Genomic DNA, 20,164 nt, shown 5'->3' on the forward strand with positions numbered 1-20,164 from the left:
AGATGTGGGCTTGGCCTAGCCCTCCCTTAGTTGGAGGGTGGCAGCTGTGCCTGGCAGGCACCAGGGGGAGGTGGGATCTGCAGCCTCCGGAGGTCTCACGGCCCCCACGGAATGCTCCAGATTACAGGGCTGGGCAGGGTTTGCTGGAGTCAAAGCTGCTGTGAAGGAAGGGAGAACCCCATCCAGGACGGGGCCTGGAGGCCTGCCACCCAAGGCGGAGGGGCCTGTGGTTTCTTCAGGCGGGCCTGCCTTATCTGCAATTTGAGCGTCAGACTTCTCCATTCCTACTGCATTTGTTTAGCAAGGAACTGGGAAAGGATGGCATCACTGTAGTGAACTCCAGGTGGAGTGGGTCTTGCGGCTCTTTGCCTCGGTAGTTTCTAGACTCCCTGAACCCCTGTAGCCTGGGATGTTCTGAGGGGCTCCTGGTTACTGGATTGTCTTCTAAGGCAAGGCATCTTGGGTACAGGCTCCTAACCCAACTGTCTGCCTACGTGAAGGCCACCTTGTGTGGGTTTCCTGATTTGTAGCTAGCTGATTGGAGGTGCGCTTCGAGACCGTCTCAGCTGGATCTGGTATTGCTGGCTGGGTCTACATGGCTGGGGGTTGATGCCGCCTTGACTGAGACCGCTCTTGGCCTCAGCAGGAGGTCAGCCTACTGGACAGAGGTGAGTCCATGGCCCTCCAGCCCTCAGGTCCTCACGAGGTTCTCCCACGTGGCTCTCTGCTTACACCCCATAGCCCAGAGACCCCCTAGCCTTCCTTCCCTTCTGCCACAGAGGCCCCACCCCCAAACTCAGGGGTCTTTGGCGGTTTGAATAGACAGAGGCTGATACTCCAGGAAGAGTCCTCTTCCCTCCCTCTTATTGGCCCTAAATAAAGCCTTCTCAAGGTCCTTGTCCCTAAGATGGCAGGAACCACGTTGGTCTGTCCATGCCAACTGTAGTCACCACTGTTATTCTCTGTTCTGATGTCCTTCCCACCTCATTTCTGCCTAATGTCCAGACCACAGTCAGCGACAGGTCAGCAGTCAGGCAGTGTCATTCCAGAGCGTGTGAGCTTTAACACTTTAAATGGGTGCTCCTGCCAGGTCTTCGTAGTGGCTCAGAATGGGTCTGACTCCCTCATCTGGCCAAACCATGGAGATGATCCCCTGTCGTGACAGTCTGAGGGAGCAGGGCTGATGGGGAATTCAGTTTGGGGTGGACTTCAAGCAGGCGCAGAGAGGGAGGGGACCTGGTTAACACCACAGGGGCCGTGACAGACTCGTGCCTCTGTTCAGGGCTCAGGCCTCTACAGGTTCTAGAAGGCCTATAACAGGGTAGGTGAGGGCTCTGGGGAGAGGAAAACCATGTACCTGCACACCTGGCAGCTGTGAGTACTGAACATGTTCTGAGTCATTCACTTTCATGTCTCAGCCCACATAGAATGTTGTTCTAATAAAAGATAGAAAGAACACAAACCTACCCAGTAAGATAGGAACTTCTAAGGCTTCATTCAAACATCATGGCTGTGAGTGGAGATTCTACACCTGACAGAACTTAAAGATTCCAATTGGGTCTTGGCCACAATTTCAGTGTGGGACATTTGTCATTCAGGTTGATCAGTCTCTTCCAAATTTTATTCTGATCAAGATTGCAGAAGTGCCCTCACTGACTGCATTACCCACAAACATGTTAGCATGCAAAAGACCTTCGTTTCTCATCACTGGGGACACCTCAAGGAGATTAGGGAGTGATTTGCTTTATTAAGTGAACTTTCACCAACTTAAATATTGGAGTAATTGTCCAGTTAGAGAACCAGGAGCTCTGTGTGTATATATATATTTTTAGTGAAGTATAATTGACTTACAACGTTGGAGGTATACATCAAAGTGATTGATATATATATTTTTTTCAGATTCTTTCCATTATAGGTCTTTGCAAGATACTAAATATAGTTGGCTGCGCTATACAGTAAGTCTTTTATATATAGTAGTATGTATCTGTTAACCCCCAATTCCTAATTTCTCCCTCTCTCCTTTCCCCTTTGATAACTGTAAGTTTGCTTTCTATGTCTAGAGCATATTTCAGTTTAGTAAATAAGTTCATTTGTATCACTTTTTTAGGTTCAACAATAAGTGATACACGGGATTTGTCTATGCCTCACTTCTCTCAGCGTGATCATCTCTGGGTCCATGCTTACTGCTGCAGGTGGCAGTACTGTATCCCTTTTCATGGCTGAGTAGTATTCCGTTGTGCACATGCACTGCGTGTTCTTTATCCATTCATCTGTTAACGGACATTTACGTTGCTTCCATGTATCAGTTATTGTAAACAGTGTGGCTGTGAGCATTGGGGTGGGGGTATCTTTTTTCATTAGATTTTTCATGTTTGCTGGATATATGCCCAGGAGTGGGATTGCTGGAAAATATGGTAACTCTATTTTACATTTTTAAGGAGCCTCCTACCATTCTCCATAGTGGCTGCACCCATTTACATTTCGACTAAGAGTTTTCTTTTCCTCACACCCTCCCCAGCATTTATTATTCGTAGGCTTTTTGATGATGGTCATTCTGATGGGTATGAGGTGAAACATCAATTGTGGTTTTGATTTCCATTTCTCTAATAGTCACGTTGGTCATCTTTTCATGTGCCTGTTGGTAATCTGGAGGTCTTCTGCTCATTTTTAATTGGGTTTTTTTTTCATTTTTTGGTTTTTTTATAAATTTATTTATTTATTTATTGGCTGCATTGGGTCTTCGTTGCTGCACACGGGCCTTCTGTGGTTGCGGCGAGTGGGGGCTACACTTCATTGTGGTGCACAGGCTCCTTGTTGTGGTGCCTTCTCCTGTTGCAAAGCACGGGCTCTAGGCGCACAGGCTTCAGTAGTTGCAGCACACAGGCTCAATAGCTGTGGCTCATAGGCTCTAGAGTGCAGGCTCAATAGTTGTGGCGTACAGGCTTAGTTGCTCTGTGGCATGTGGGATCTCCCCGGACCAGGGCTCAAATCCGTGTCCCCTGCACTGGCAGGCGATTTTCAACCACTGTGCTACCTAGGAAGTCTCTGTTTTTTTTGATATGAGCTATATGAGTTCTTTGTATACTCTGGAAATTAATCTCATCAGTCACATCAAGGCAGATATTTATCCAATACCATATGTTGTCTTTTTGTTTCGTTTACGGATGTGTTGCTATACTAAAGCTTTTAAATTTACTTATTTAATTTCAAAATGTTATTGGAGTGTACTTGATTTAAAATGTGCTAGTTTCAGGTATACAACAAATGACTCATTATACATATATGTACATTGTTCTTTTTCAGATTCTTTTTATAAGTTATCACAGATTATCAAGTAGAGTTCCCTGTGCTAACCAGTAGGTCTTTTTGAGTATTATCTATCCACACACACACACACATATATACATATATATACACATATATATGTTTATATATTAGTGTGTATGTTTTAATCCCAACCTCCTACTATATCTCTCCCACCGCTCTACCCAACTTTCCCCTTGGTAATGCTCAGTTAGTTTTCTATGGCTGGGAGTCTGTTTCTTTTCTGTCAATTAGTTCCTTTGTATCAAGATGGCACCTATAAGTGATATCATAGCATATTAGTCTTTCTCTGTGTGCCTTACTTGACTTAATGGATCACCTCCAGGTCCATCCATGTTGCTGCAGATGGTATGATTTCAATCTTTCTTAGGGCTGAGAAATCGTCCATTGTTTATATGTAGCACATCTTGTGTATCCATAGCTCTGTGGATGGGCATTTTGCTTGCTTCCATGCTTAGGGTGTTGTCAATAGTGCCACAAGGAATGTTGGTCTGTGGGTGTCTTTTTGAAGGCTGGTGTTCTCCTGGCATATGCCGAGGAGTGGGAAAGCTGGATCTTATGGTCGCTGTATTTTTAGGGTTTTATAAAACCTCCACAGTGTTCTCCATAGCGGCTGGTAGCAATTTACATGTGCAGCAGCAGCGGAGGAGGGTTCCCTCTCTCCACGCCCTTCCAGCATTTATTGTTTGTAGACCTTGCGATGACTGGTGCCAGATGATGCCTCGTTGTCCTATTGATTTGCATTTCTCTACGAATTAGCAATGCTGAAGGTCATTCTGTGTGAGTGTGTGCGTTTTCACGTGAGTAAAATTTTACTTTGTGAAATTGGCTCCTGAAATTCGGCTCTGCTTTAAATTGTTTTTCTATTACCTACCGCAGGATGTCTCTGGAGGGCGGGGTCATTTAGAGCCCCACAGGGCTTGTGAATATGAAGTGCCCGTAAGTATCGGTTTTAAGGCTGTTGTTACGGGGAACGGCCACAAGGCGGCAGCATTTCTTTATGCCTGACTCTGGTACCTCCAGCAACTGGAGCCAAGGAAAAGTCCTGTTGCTGGGCTGTAAATTAGAGTGCAAAGTGCTGGAAGAAACACCCAAGGGTTTGCTTCTCTTTACTTCTTCACCGTTACTCTTCACCCCCATCCCCCCAGACCGATATAAACCACTGCAAAAGCACTGTGCTGAGGGTGCTGTCAGAGGGAGGTGGAGCAACTCTAAGGAAGGAGGCTGGAAGTGGGAACCCCAGCACCAGGAGACTTGGAGACAGGGTGCTTTGCAGAGCTCTTCCAGCCCAGACTGTCCACCATTTTGGGTTGGCAGTAGGCTTGATGTAGGTTGAGGAGGGTCTGCCTTGATCCAGAGATTGTGGCCCATCCAGAGGGGACGAGGCGCTCCAGGTTTAAAGGGGGCTCATTTGCTGCCACATCCTTCCCAGCTCCCTCAGCCCCACAACGGTCCAGCCTTGGGACACAAGCCTGCTCAGGCTGCAGGGGTGTGCCACCAGCCAAGGGCATCGAGGCCTTAGGGGACTAGAGCAGGCATTTGTTTTGTTTTCTTGTAACAGAATTTGTATTTTCTATTGAAGTATAGTTGGTTTACAATGTTGTGTTTGTTTGAGGTGTACAGCAACCTGATTCAGTTATACGTGTGTCTGTTCTTTTCCCGATTGTGTTCCCCTCCAGGTTATTAGAGAGAGTTGAGGAAGAGTTCCCTGTGCTATCTAGTAGGTCCTTTTCGATTACCTGATACATATGTACATACATATATATATGTATTAGTGTATTTGTTTTAATACCAACATCATATTGTATCTCTCCCTGCCCTGCACCACCCAATTTTCCCTGGGTAATGCTCAGTTTTCTATGGCTGGGAGTCTTTTTCTGTTCAGTCAGTTAGTTCCTTTGTATCAGGATGCCACCAGTAAGTGATATCACAGGATATTAGTCTTTCTCTGTGGAACTTAGTTGACTTAGTGGGATCACCTCCAGGTCCATCCATGTTGCTGCACATGGCATGATTTGAATCTTTCTTATGGTCGAGAAATAGTCCATTGTCTATAACGTAGCACATCTTGTGTATCCATAGCTCTGTGGATGGACATTTGGGTTGTTTTCCATGCTTAGGGTGTTGTCAATAGTGCCACAAGGAATGTTGGGCTGCAGGTGTCTTTTTGAAGAATGGTTTTCTCCTGGCATATGCCGAGGAGTGGGAAAGCTGGATCTTATGGTCGCTGTATCTTTAGGGTTTTATAAAACCTCCACAGTGTTCTCCATAGCGGCTGGTAACAATTTACATGTGCAGCAGCAGTGGAGGAGGGTTCCCTTTTCTCCACGCCCTTCGAGCATTCATTGTTTGTAGACCTTGCGATGACTGGTGCCAGATGATGCCTCGTTGTCCTATTGATTTGCATTTCTCTAAGAATTAGCGATGCTGAGGGTCATTCCGTGTGTGTGTTTTCTTTTTCATGTGAGTAATATTTTACCTCGTGAAACTATCTTTTAAAAGTTGGTCCTGGGGCTTCCTAGGTGGCGCAGTGGTTAAGAATCCGCCTGCCAATGCAGAGGTCACGGGTTCGATCCCAGCTCCAGGAAGATCCCACATGCCACGGAGCAACTAAGGCCGTGTGCCAAAAAAAAGGAAAAAAAAAAAAAAGTTGGTCCTGCTTTGAAATGTTTTTCTGTTACCTACTGCAGAATCTCTCTCTTTTTTTTAACGTTTTCCCCTTCCTTTTATTTTATTTTTTAATTTTTTTATCTTTTACAATAAACTGCATATATTTAGAGTGTACAATTTGGTATCCCAATCTCCCAATTCATTCCACACCCAACCCTCCCCACTTTCCCCACTTGGTGTCCATATGTTTGTTCTCTACATCTGTGTCTCTATTTCTGCCTCGCAAACCAGTTGATCTGTACCATTTTTCTATAGTCCACATATATGTGTTAAAATACGATATTTGTTTTTCTCTGACTCACTTCACTCTGTATGATAGTCTCTAGGTCCATCCATGTCTCTACAAATGTCCCAGTTTCATTGCTTTTTACAGCTGAGTAATATTCCATTGTATATATGTACCACATCTTTATCCATTCATCTGTTGATGGACATTTAGGTTGCTTCCATGTCCTGGCTAGTGTTAAATAGTGCTGCAATGAACATTGGAGTGCATGTGTCTTTTTGAATTATGGTGTTCTCTGGGTATATGCCCAGCAGTGGGATTGCTGGATCATATGGTAGTTCTATTTTTAGTTTTGCAAGGAACCTCCATACTGTTTTCCATAGTGGCTGTATCAATTTACATTCCCACCAGCAGTGCAAGCGCATTCCCTTTTCTCCACACCCTCTCCAGCATTTACTGTTTGTCGATTTTCTGATGATGCCCATTCTCTCTGTGAGGTGATACCTCATTGTCGTTTTGATTTGCACTTCTCTAATAATTAGTGATGTTGAACAGCTTTTCATGTGCCTCTTGGCCATCCGTAGGTCTTCTTTGGAGAAATGGCTGTTTAGGTCTTCTGCCCATTTTTTGATTGGGTTGTTTTTCTGATATTGAGCTGGATGAGCTGTTTATATATTTTGGAGATAATGCTTTGTCTGTTGACTCGTTTGCAAATATTTTCTGCCATTTTGAGGGTTGTCTTTTCGTCTTGCTTATAGTTTCCTTTGCTGTGCAGAAGCTTTGAAGTTTCATTAGGTCCCACTTATTTATTTTTGTTTTTATTTCCATTATTCTAGGGGGTGGGTCAAGAAAGATTTTGCTGTTATTTACGTCGAAGAGTGTTCTTCCTATGTTTTCCTCTAGGTGTTTTATACTGTCTGGCCTTACATTTAGGTCTTTAATCCATTTTGAGTTTATTTTTGTGTATGGTATTAGGAAGTGTTCTAATTTCATTCTTTTACATGTAGCTGTCCAGTTTTCCCAGCACCAATTATTGAAGAGGCTGCCTTTTCTCCATGGTATATCCTTGCCTCCTTTGTCATAGGTTAGTTGATCATAGTTTAATCTCTGGGCTTTCTATCCTGTTCCATTGATCTATGTTTCTGTATTTGTGCCAGTACCATACTGTCTTGATCACTGTAGCCTTGTAGTATAGCCTGAAGTCAGGAAGCTTGATTCCACCAACTCTGTCTTTCCTTCTCAAGATTACTTTGGCTATTCGGGGTGTTTTGCGTCTCCATACAAATTGTAAAATTTGTTGTTCTAGTTCTATGAAAAATGCCATTGGTAATTTGATCAGGATTGCATTGAATCTGTAAATTGCTTTCGGTAATATAGTCATTTTCACAATGTTGATTCTTCCAATCCAAGAACATGGTATGTCCCTCCATCTGTGTCGTCTTTGATTTCTTTCATAAGTGTCTTATAGTTTTCTGAGTACAGATCTTTTACCTCCTTCGTTAGGTTTATTCCTAGGTATTTTATTCTTTTTGTTGCAATGGTGAATGGGATTGTTTCCTTAATTTCTCTTTCTGATCTTTCATTGTTAGTGTATAGAAATGCAAGAGATTTCTGTGTGTTCATTTTGTATCCTGCAACTTTACCAAATTCATTGATTAGCTCAAGAAGTTTTCTGGTGGCATCTTTAGGATTTTCTACATATAGTATCATGTCATCTGCAAACAGTGACAGTTTTACTTCTTCTTTTCCAATTTGGATTCCTTTTAGTTCTCTTTCTTCTCTGATTGCTGTGGCTAAAAATTCCAAAACTATGTTGAATAGTAGTGGCAAGAGTGGCCATCCTTGTCTTGTTCCTGATCTTAGAGGGAATGCTTGCAGTTTTTCCCCATTGAGAATGATGTTTGCTGTGGGTTTGTCATATATGGCCTTTATTGTGTTGAGGTAGGTTCCCTCTATGCCCACCTTCTGGAGAGTTTTTATCATAAAAGGGTGTTGAATTTTGTCTAAAGCTTTTTCTGCATCTATTGAGATGATCATGTGGTTTTTATCCTTCAGTTTGTTAATATGGTGTATCACATTGATTGATTTGCGTATATTGAAGAATCCTTGCATTCCAGGGATAAACCCCACTTGATCGTGGTGTATGATCCTTTTAACGTGTTGTTGGATTCTTTTGGCTAGTATTTTGTTGAGGATTTTTGCATCTAAGTTCATCAGTGATATTGGTCTGTAGATTTCTTTTCTTGTACTGTCTTTGTCTGGTTTTGGTATCAGGGTGATGGTGGCTTCATAAAATGAGTTTGGGGGTGTTCCTTCCTCTGCAAGTTTTTGGAAGAGTTTGAGAAGGATGGGTGTTAGCTCTTCTCTAAATGTTTGATAAAATTCACCTGTGAATCCATCTGGTCCTGGACTTTTGTTTGTTGGGAGATTTTTAATCACAGTTTCAATTTCATTACTTGTGATTGGTCTGTTCATATTTTCTACGTCTTCCTGATTCAGTCTTGGAAGGTTATACCTTTCTAAGAATCTGTCCATTTCATCCAGGTTATCCATTTTATTGGCATATAGTTGCTTGTAGTAGTCTCTTATGGTGCTTTTTATTTCTGTGGTGTCTGTTGTAACTTCTCCTGTTTCATTTCTAATTGTATTGATTTGAGTCCTCTCTCTCTTTTTCTTGATGAGTCTTGCTAGAGGTTTGTCAATTTTATTTATCTTCTCAAAGAACCAGCTTTTAGTTTTATTGATTTTTGCTATTGTTTTCTTTGTTTCTATTTCATTTATTTCTGCTCTGATCTTTATGATCCCTTTCTGTCTACTAACTTTGGGTTTTGTTTGCTCTTCTCTTTCTGGTTTCTGTAGGTGTAAGGTTAGATTGTTTATTTGGGATTTTTCTTGTTTCTTGAGGTAGGATTATATTGCTTCCCTCTTAGAACTGCCTTTGCTGCATCCCATAGATTTTGGATCATTGTGTTTTCATTGTCATTTGTCTCTAGGTATTTTTTGATTTCCTCTTTGATTTCTTCAGTGCTCTGTTGGTTATTTAGTAGCGTATTGTTTAGCCTTCAGGTGTTTGTGTTTTTTACAGTTTTTTTCCTGTAATTGATTTCTGATTTCATAGTGTTGTGGTCAGAAAAGATGCTTGATACGATTTCAGTTTTCTTGAATTTACCAAGCCTTGATTTATGACCCAAAATGTGATCTTCCCTGGAGAATGTTCCATGTGCACTTGAGAAGAATGTGTAATCTGCTATTTTTGGATGTAATGTCCTATAGCTATCTATTAAATCAAGCTGATTTATTGTGTCATTTAAAGCTTGTGTTTCCTTATTAATTTTCTGTGTGGATGATCTGTCCATTGGTGTAAGTGGGGTGTTAAAGTCCCCCACTATGATTGTGTTGCTGTCGATGTCCTCTTTCATAGTTGTTAGTGTTTGCCTTATGTATTGAGGTGCTCCTATATTGGGTGCATATACATTTATAATCGTTACCTCTTCTTCTTGGATGGATCCCTCGATCTTTATGTAGTGTCCTTTCTTGTCTCTTGTAACATTTTTTATTTTAAAGTCTATTTTATCTGATGTGAGTATTGCTACTTCAGCTTTCTTTTGATTTCCATTTGCATGGAATATCTTTTTCCAACCCCTCACTTTCAGTCTGTATGTGTCCCTAGGTCTGAAGTGGGTCTCTTGGAGACAGCATATATATGGGTCTTGTTTTTGTATCCATTCAGCCAGTCTGTGTCTTCTGGTTGGTGCATTTAGTCCATTTACATTCAAGGTAATTATGGATATGTGTGTTCCTATTACCATTTTCTTAATTGTTTTGTTTTTGTTTCTGTAGGTCCTTTTCTTCTCTTATGTTTCCCACTTAGAGAAGTTCCTTCAGCATTTGTTGTAGGGCTGGTTTGGTGGTGCTGAATTCTCTTAGCTGTTGCTTGTCTGTAAAGCTTTTGATTTCTCTGTTGAATCTGAATGAGATCCTTGCTGGGTAGAGTATTCTTGGTTGTAGGTTCTTCCCTTTCATCACTTTAAATATATCATGCCACTCCTTTCTGGCTTGCAGAGTTTCTGCTGAGAAATCAGCTGTTAACCTTATGGGAGTTCCCTTGTATGTTCTTTGTCGTTTTTCCCTTGTTGTTTTTAATAACTTTTCTCTGTCTTTAATTTTTGTCAGTTTGACTACTATATGTCTTGGCATGTTTCTCCTAGGGTTTATCCTGCCTGGGACTCTCTGCGCTTCCTGCACTTGGGGAGCTATTTCCTTTCCCATGTTAGGGAAGTTTTCAACTATAATCTCTTCCAATATTTTCTTGGGTCCTTTCTCTCGTCTCCTTCTCAGACCCCTATAATGCGAATGTTGGTGCGTTTAACATTGTCCCAGAGGTCTCTTATGCTGTCTTCAGTTCTTTTCATTCTTTTTCCTTATTCTTTTCTGCATCAGTGATTATCACCATTCTGTCTTCCAGCTCACTTATTCACCCTTCTGCCTCAGTTAATCTGCTATTGGTTCCTTCCAGTGTATTCTTCATTTCAGTTATTGTGTTGCATATCTCTGTTTGTTCTTTAATTCTTCTAGGTCTTTGGTAAACTTTTTGATCTTTGCATCCAGTCTTTTTTCAAAGTCCTAGATCATCTTCACCATCATTATTGTGAATTATTTTTCCAGAAGAATGCCTATCTCCTCTTCATTTAGTTGTCTTTCTGGTGTTTTATCTTGTCCCTTCATCTGGTACAAAGTCTTTTGCCTTTTCATTTTCTCTGTCTTTCTGTGGCTGTGATTTTCAGTTCCACAAGATGAAATACTGCTGATACTGCTTGATTCTGCTGTCTGCCCTGTTGTGGAGGAAGTTCTCTAGGAGGCTCATGGGTGCTTCCTGATAGGAGGAACTGATGGTGGGTTGGGCTGGGTGGGCGGAGCTCAGTAAAACTTTAATCCAATTTGGTGGGTGGAGCTTTGTGACACTTTAATCTGCTTGTCTGCCAATGGGTGGGGCTGTGTTCCCACCCTGGTGGTTGTTTGGCCTGAGGCGACCCAGCCCTGGAGTTTACAGGCTCTTTGGTGGAGCTAATGGACTCTGGGAGGGCTCACACCAATGAGCACTTCTCAGAACCCCTGCTGCCAGTGCCCCTGTCTCCTCAGTGAGCCACAGCTGCCCCCTACCTCTGCAGGCAACCCTCCAACACCAGCAGGTAGGTCTGGTTCAGTCTCCTTAGGGGTCACTGCTCCTTCCCTCTGGGTCCTGGTGAGCACACTTTTTTGTGTGCCCTCCAAGAATGGAGTCTCCATTTCCCTCAGTCCTGTGGAGGTCCTGCAATCAAATCCTGCTGGCTTTCAAAGTCTGATTCTCTGGGGATTCCTCCTCCCATTGCTGGACCCCCACGTTAGGAAGGCTGATGTGGGACTTAGAACCCTCAGGGCTTCTGCAATATAAGTGTTCTCCAGCTTGTGAGTCACCCACCCAGCATTCATGGGAATTGATTTTAACGCGATTGCACCCCTCCTACCATCTCATTGCAGCTTCTCCTTTGTCTCTGGATGTGGGGTGTTTTTTTTTTGGTGAGTTCCAGTGTCTTTCTGTTAATGATTGTTCAGCAGTTAGTTGTAATTCCGGTGCTCTTGCAAGAGGAAGTGAGTACACGTCCTCCTATTCCTCCATCTTGATTCTTCTCTCTGCAGAATCTCTCCTGAGGGCAAGGGTCATTTAGAGCCCCACAGAACTTGTGAATATGAAGTGCCCCTAAGTATCGGTTTTAAGGCTGTTGTTACAGGGAATGGCCACAAGGCGGCAGCATTTCTTTATGCCCGACTCTGGTACCACTGGCTACCTGAGCTGAGGGGAGGTCCTGTTGCTGGGTTGTAAATTAGAGTGCAAAATGCTGGAAGAAACACCCAAGAATTTGCTTCTCTTTACTTCTTTCCCCTTACCCTTCATCCTCATCCCGCATCCCTCAATTGCTGCAAAAGCACTGTCCTGAGGGTGCTGTCAGAGGCAGGTGGAGCGACTCTGAGGAAGGAGGCTGGAAGTGGGAACCCCAGCATCAGGAGACGTGGAGACAGGGAGCTTTGCAGAGCTCTTCCAGCCCAGAGCGTCCACCAGTTCTGGGGTGCAACAGGCTTGATGTAGGTGGAGGAGGGTCTGCCTCGATCCGGAGATTGTGGTCCCATCCAGAGGGGACCAGGCACTCCAGGTCCAAGGAGGGCTCATTTGCTACCACATCCTCCCCAGCTCCCTCAGCCCCACGATGGTCCAGCCTTGGGACCCAAGCCTGCTCAGGCTCCAGGGATGTGACACCAGCCTAGGCCACCTAGGCCTTAGGGGACTAGGGCAGGCATTTGTTTTCATTGTTTTCTTGTAATGGAATTTGTATTTTCTATTGAAGTATAGTTGGTTTACAATGTTGTGTTTGTTTGAGGTGTACAGCAACCTGATTCAGTCATACATGTGTCTATAGTTTTTCAGATTGTGTTCCCATCAAGGTTGTTAGATCAGGAAGAGTTCCCTGTGCTATACAGTAGGTCCTGTTTGATTACCTGATACATATGTATGTACACACACATATGTGTGTGTGTTAGTGTATTTGTTTTAATTCCAACATCATACTGTATCTCTCCCCCCTGGCGCCACTCAACTTTCCCTTGCTAATGCTCAGTTTTCTATGGCTGGGAGTCTGTTTTTGTTCAGTCAACTAGTTCCTTTGTATCAACATGGCATGAATAAATGATATCACAGGATATTAGTCTATGTGGGACTTACTTGACTTAGTGTGATCTTGTGTAGGTCTATCTGTGTTGCTGCAGATGGCATGATTTCAATCTTTTAAGGCTGAGAAATTGTCCATTGTGTATAAGTAGCACATCTTGTGTACCCATAGCTCTGTGGGTGGACATTTTGGTTGCTTACATGCTTAGGGTGTTGTCAGTAGTGCCACAATGAATTTTGGGCTGCAGGTGTCTCTTTGAAGGATGGTTTTCTCCGGGCATCATCCCAGGAGTGGGAAAGCTGGATGTTATGGTCGCTGTATTTTTAGTGTTTCTTTTGTTTTTATTTATAATTTTAATTTTTAAATTAATTTTATTTATTTACGTATTTATTTATTTGATGTATTGGGTCTTCATTGTTGCGTGGGCTTTCTCTAGTTGCTGCAAGTGGGGGCTACTTTTTTTTCCCTCCTAATTCCACTTTATTTCTTTTAACATACAATAAACTGCATATATTTAGAGTGTACAATTTGGTATCCCAATCTCCCAGTTCATTCCCCCAAGTGGGGGCTACTCTTCATTGCAGTGCACGGGCTTCTCATTGCAGTGGCTTCTCTTGTTGGGGAGCGCAGGTGCACAGGCTTCAGTAGTTGTGGCACACGGGCTAGTTTGCTCTGTAGCATGTGGGATCTTCCTGGACCAGGGATCGAACCTGTGTCCCCTGCATTGGCAGGTAAATTCTTAACCACTGTGTGCCACCTGGGAAGCCCTATTTTGAGTGTTTTATAAAACCTCCATAGTGTTATCCATAGTGGCTAGTAGCACTTTACATTTGCAGCAGCAGCGGAGGAGGATTCCCTTTTCGCCACGCCCTCTCCAGCATTTATGGTTTGTAGACTTTGGGATGACTGGTGCCAGATGATGTCTCGTTGTCCTTTTGATTTGCATTTCTCTAAGAGTTAGCAATGCTGAGGGTCATTTCATGTGCTTTTTCTTTTTAAAGTGTGTGTAAAATTTACTTCTTGTCATTGGCTTCAGGAGGGCTCATGTTATTTACAGGCTTACCTGCTACTGCTGCACGTTGACCTCTCCCCTGTGCACATACTCTCCCTCCAGCTCGTGCGCCTCTCTGGGTCCTGTTTGTTCCTGGCTCTTTGGGTGGCCCATTCACATCCAGGTGTTTCTGTGCTTCTTGCTTGCAACACCGTCTCCTTTATTCAGTCTTTTGGTTTCCCATGTCCCCATCTTCTCAAGCTTTTAGTAGCTTCATGGGTTTGTCCTTTATCTGTCAACTTTTGGTTCTTGCATTTGAAGCAAGTTATAAATATTCACAATTTATACACCTTTATGCTTTGTTGTGTTTATCATTTTGAACATTTCCTTTTTATTTCTAGAAATACTTCTTCCATTAATGTATACTTGAATACCTTTCAACATCCATTGTGTAAATTATCAAGTTATAATTTCCTGTGTAATTACTGAGGTGCAGTTAAAAGCTTGGCTTCTGAGTGAATTGTTTTTTGTCCTTCTTTTAGCCACTGACACATTTTTTACAGTTTCTTTTCTTTCCAGAAGTCATTGTACCCCAGGAAACATACTGGTTTCCACTTTAACAGATTCTACTAGTTTTAAAATATGGTTTTAAACTATTTTATTCTCCTATTGAGTTTATTTCAGTTAACATGGGGAACATTTTAGAGCATCAAGATAGAAAAATATTAATTATCCTGAAAGCAACATTCTGGTAAAAGTATTATATAAATTTATTTAAATGAGTTTTTAATCTTCGTTATTTCTTTTAAGTAAAAATACAGTATTATTAAAGTAAACCCTCCTAACCTGTTGGTTGGAATGTAATTTGTAACAGGGACTACTGAGAAAAGTTCCTTAAAAATCTAAAATTACAACTACCATATGATGCCGCAATCGCATTCCTGGTCATATGTTCAGAAAAGACAAAAAGTCTAATTCAAAAAGATACATGCAACCTTATGTTCATAGCAGCAGTATTTACAATAGCCAAGACATGGAAGCAACTTAAATGTTTATCAACAGTTGAATGGATATAGAAGTTGTCACACACACACAATGGAGTATTACTCAGCCATAAATAAAGAATGACATCATGCCATTTGCAGCAACATGGATGGACCTGGAGATGATCCCACTAAGTCAAGTAAGTCAGAGAAAGTGAAGTGTCCTAGGATATGACTTATATGTGGAATTGAAAACAGTGATAAAAATGAACTCTTTTATAGAACAGACCCAAACCCACAGACATTGAAAACAAACTTATGGTTACCAGAGGAGAAAGGGGAGCATGTGATAAATTAGCAGTTTGGGATTAAAATATTTACACTACTACATATATAAAAAAAGAACAAGGGCCTACTACTGTATAGCACAGGAAACTGTCAATATCTTATAATAACCTGTAATGGAAAAGAGTGTGAAAAAGTTTGTGTGCGTATATATATATATACACACATATAACTGAATCACTTCACTGTACGAAACTAACAGAATATTGTAAATCAACTAGTTTAAAAAATAAAGTATTAAAGTAAGTGGACAAAATTATGGATTGCTCACTCTAATATGATTATCTTGTTTACATTATTCTGTCATTATCCATATACATGAATATCCTCCCTGTGCTATTTTTTTATTGAAGTGTAGTTGATTTACAATGTTGTGTTAATTTCTGCTGTACAGCAGAGTGATTCAGTTATAGCTATATGTACATCACAAATGAATATTTCCTTAAATAATTGTGGTAGATATTTAAATGCCATTCTAGAATCTATTTCATTTTCCTTTAAATAGTTCATATATTTGCAGAATTTAGCTAATCATTTTTAAAATTTTATATTGTATTTCATCAGGTTGACTTGTATTACTTCAACAGAATAGACTTACATCCTTAGTTAATATAACAGTTTTCATTCATACAACATGCACATCTGGAAAAGTTGGTGTCCCCAGAGTGTAATTTGCTTCTATGTGTCACAAATACATTTTTGGCAGGCTAATTCTCAGTCGGCTAATTTGACCCCACATTAGACATCTTACCATGATCTGGTAAGATCCAGTTTGGGTGACATGATAATTACATCCCACTGTGGGATGAGGTCACCCTCCTGTCCCCTGTAGCCTGCGACCACTTCCCACAGCATTCTCAGCCTTAGGGACACCAGCCAGGCAAGTCTCCCTTCTCAGGCCTGAGCCGGGGATACGCTTTTGGGGGAGCTCCCTTTCTCATTTCTCTTTCAAAACCTTTGAAAATGTTCTCTTCATTCTCCTATTTGGTATTCTGTCATCTTTCTCACGTAGCATCTTACTTTCTCTTTTTCTCTCTGTTCTTTTTGTTTCCTTCTCCTTACCCATGTCAATTTCTATTCTCTCATACTTCCCTTTTCTTTCTATTTATTTATTTATTTATTTTATTTATCTATTGGCTGCCTTGGGTCTTCGTTGCTGCACACGGGCTTTCTCTGGTTGCTGCGAGCGGGGGCTACTCTTCATTGTGGTGCACAGGCTCCTCATTGTAGTGGCTTCTCTTGTTGCGGAGCATGGGCCCTAGGTGCATGGGCTTCAATAGTTGAGGCACATGGGCTCAGTAGTTGTGGCTCACGGGCTCTAGAGCACAGGCTCAATAGTTGTGGCACGTGGGCTTAGTTGCTCCATGGCATGTGGAATCTTCCCAGAGCAGGGCTTGAACCCGTGTCCCCTGCATTGGCAGGCGGATTGTTTACCACTGCGCCAGCTAGTAAGTCCATACTTCCCTTTTCTTAATCGTTCTTCTTTTTTCCTACTAAGTCTGTCACATGCTTTGTCTCTTTATTTCTTTTCCCGTTTTCTAAAGCCATTCTACTCTTGAAACCTTATAAACTGTCCCACCTTTGTTCTCTAACCTCTATTTATTCCAATTGTCCTAGATTCTTTCTGAGGGGGTATATAGCAATTTGGTCAATGTTGCTGTCATCAGAATCCCTGGGTTCAACCAGCTCTGCCTCTACCCATGTGGCTGACCTGTGTGGGGGGCTTTGCTTTCCCTCCCAAAGGCCGGCCTCTGCAGGCCGAAATCACCCAATACAGTAAACTGCCTGAGCAGCGCCAGCCAACAGCAAAGGTGGAGAGGTTGCTATATGGTCTTTGCTTGACATTGATTCCTTATTGCTCAGCTTCCGTCCTGTCCCCCTTCCTCTGTCCTTCCCCTGAGCCGGCCCCTCTCTCCACCCGTATCCTTATCATCTATTGCTTTCTTTCCTTAGGTTAGCATAGGTTCTGTGCTCACCTCACTCTGTTCCCATTTCCAGCTTCTCCTATGCTTAGAAATTATGGAAGTTTCGTTTAATGCTCTTGTTCTCATACCTTCATGTCATCAGGTCTACTTAATCCATCACTGCAGTACCAGCCGCTGCACATCCCTCTCTTCTCCATGCCCTGCATCCTATCCACATCTGCCTGCTTATCATTAAACTGGCTGAATTTCCTTACAAAAGCCTCCTCCCTCCTGTCTTGTCTTTTTGCCTCCCTGTGACCTTATGCACCCATTTTACACATCCATTTCCTCTCATGTTCCTTTCCCAATGCTGTTCTATTATTTTTGTTTCCTCTCTCTTATCTCAGCACATTTTCTATCACAAAATTCCTTCCCCACCTCTACTTCTTTGAATTAACTCTCCTTATTATTCATTTACTTCTGCTTTGCTTTTACTTTTAGCTACAGTTGCCTCACTTTGTGTCTTATTTCATTTTAACTATGAAGAGAAATCTCTTTTTGTACTTTCTCTTTTACTGTCTCCTAACACATTTCCATCAGCTTCACTTCTTTAGCTATCTCCTTTTCTACACTTTCCCCTCTTTGAGGCTCTTTTTCTAATATCTGACTTCACACTCTCTCTCACTGTGACTCTACTACACTGTGCTGGTTCCAGTTTTCCCTCCATGATTTCACTTACTAATGTAGTAAGAAATTATTGGATCAATATGGTGGAATAGAAGGATGTAGGGCTTACCTCTTCCCACAAATATATCAAAAATACACCTACATGTTGAATAATTCTCACAGAATACCTACAGACCACTGGCAGAAGATCTCACACAACCAAAGCTGCAAGAAAGATCACCACGTGACTGGTAGGACAAAAGGGAAAAAAGAAAAGGAATGGGGATGGGAGGAAGTGGTGAAAGGGGAACTATTCCCTCTTCACCAGCTGGGAGATCAGCTGGGACAGATAGGGAGGCTCAGAGGAGAGTGCAGCAGCCGGATTCCTGCAGGCAGGACAGAGAGACCAGCACAGAGGTCCTGGCCACCTCACTGCACTCTCCAGCCTGAGGTGTGTGTCTGCTGGAGCGCTCAGGGGACAGAGCCAGGGTGAGGACTAGGTTTGGCTATGTGGAGACAGCCTGAAGGGCCAGGAGAATGGTCTGGGCCACAACTAGGGGTGGGAACACAACGGAGCCTGGGTCCACCATAGGAGCCCCATTGTCAACGTATGCATGACGGGAGGAGTGGGGCCACCACAACGGCCTTGTTCTGCTCACAGTGGGCGCAGCTCCACCTCCACGAGCTCTGGGAGCACGCAAGGTGGATCGCCCACACACAGAGATGGGGCCGCGATCTGAGCCTATTCCCGGTGGATGCGCAGCTTCTGGGGATTTACCCTGGCGGCTCTGTGAGCATAGCACCGAAGGGACATCCTTGCCAGCTTCCCCATAGCTGAGGTGGGGCTGAAGGCACTGCCAACAAGAGTGTGTTTTGTGAGTGTGCACACGGGGTGACAGGCGACATCTCAGAGCACCCTCCCTGGGGGACAGCTCAGGCAGAGGAGCACTCGTGGGTCCTCTCCTGATGGGAGTGCTCCAGTCCTGCCTACTTCAGAGAGCGCTTTAGAACTGGATCTGGGGGCTTCTATGCCAAAAACTGGGGAGGGAACCCTACCCCATGATGGCTGTGACAACCACAGAGCAAAGTCATCACCACCCAATATCCAGTGCAAGCTCTGGTCACCACGACAACAATCACACACTATCAATGGAACAATGGCCAGCACAGCCTGAGGAAATGTGTGGCTGGCATCCATACCAGACACAGCCCTCACATCAGACACATTAGACTCATGCAGGCTACACAGGGACACTCCCACATAAAAACGGCCCTCCAAGACCACAGGAGATAACTACTTCTCCTAAATTCATAGGCAAAGAAATATAAGTAAAATGAAGAAGCAGAGAAACAACTCCCATCTAAAAGAAGAACAACAACAAAAACATCCCCTGAAAAAACAGACTTCTCCATGTACTAGACCCCAAGTTCAAAAAAGAAGCAATAAAAATTCTGAAGGATTAAGAAAGGCTATCAATAGAAATGCAGTTCCTGTAATAAAAAGCTAGAAACGAAACAAGAGCCAATCAAAATTAGACAGCTCAATTGTCTACATGAAAACCAAGCAGAAGGCAATAAAAAGCAAACTAAATAAAACAGAAAAATCAATAAGTGATCTGGAAAATAGAACAGTAATCATTCAATCAGAAGACCAGACAAAGACAAATATGGAATATTTAAAACGTGTCAATCATAACTGGGGTCCCAGAAGAAGAAGGTGAAAAGGGGATCAAAAGTGTATTTGAAGGAATTACAGCTAAAATCTTCCCAAACCTTAAGAAGGAAACAGATATCCAGGTACAGGAAGCATAGAAGGTCACAAATGAGATGAACCCAAACAGACCCACACCAACACATGTTATGATTAAAGTGGCAAATTAAAGACAGGATTGTAAAGGCAGCAAGAGAAATACAAAGAGTTACAAGGGAACCCCACCTCCCCACCCCGGGTTATAAACTGATTTCTCTATACAACCGTTGCAGGCCTGAAGGGAGTGGCAAGATATATTCAAAGTCCTAAAAGGGGAAAACCTGGAACCTACAATACTCTACCCAGCAAGATTATCATTTAGAATAGAAGGAGAGAGAGTTACTCAAACAAGCAAAAACTAAAAGAATACAGCAATACTAAACCTATCCTAAAAGAAATATTGAAAGCTCTGCTTTAAATAGAAAAGAAATAAATAGGAAAGGGAAAAATCACAATAGGAAAAGCAAATATATTAAAGGGATGTAGATCACTTAAAGTAGACAGTGTATAGATTTAAAATATTGAAGATCATGAAAACAATTATAACTACAATACACAGCAAAAGCATAAATGTGAAGATGTGAAAGACTGCCTCAAAATCATG

This window comes from Hippopotamus amphibius, chromosome 13 (genome assembly GCF_030028045.1).
Source record: "Hippopotamus amphibius kiboko isolate mHipAmp2 chromosome 13, mHipAmp2.hap2, whole genome shotgun sequence".
NCBI classification, from domain to species: Eukaryota; Metazoa; Chordata; class Mammalia; order Artiodactyla; family Hippopotamidae; genus Hippopotamus; species Hippopotamus amphibius.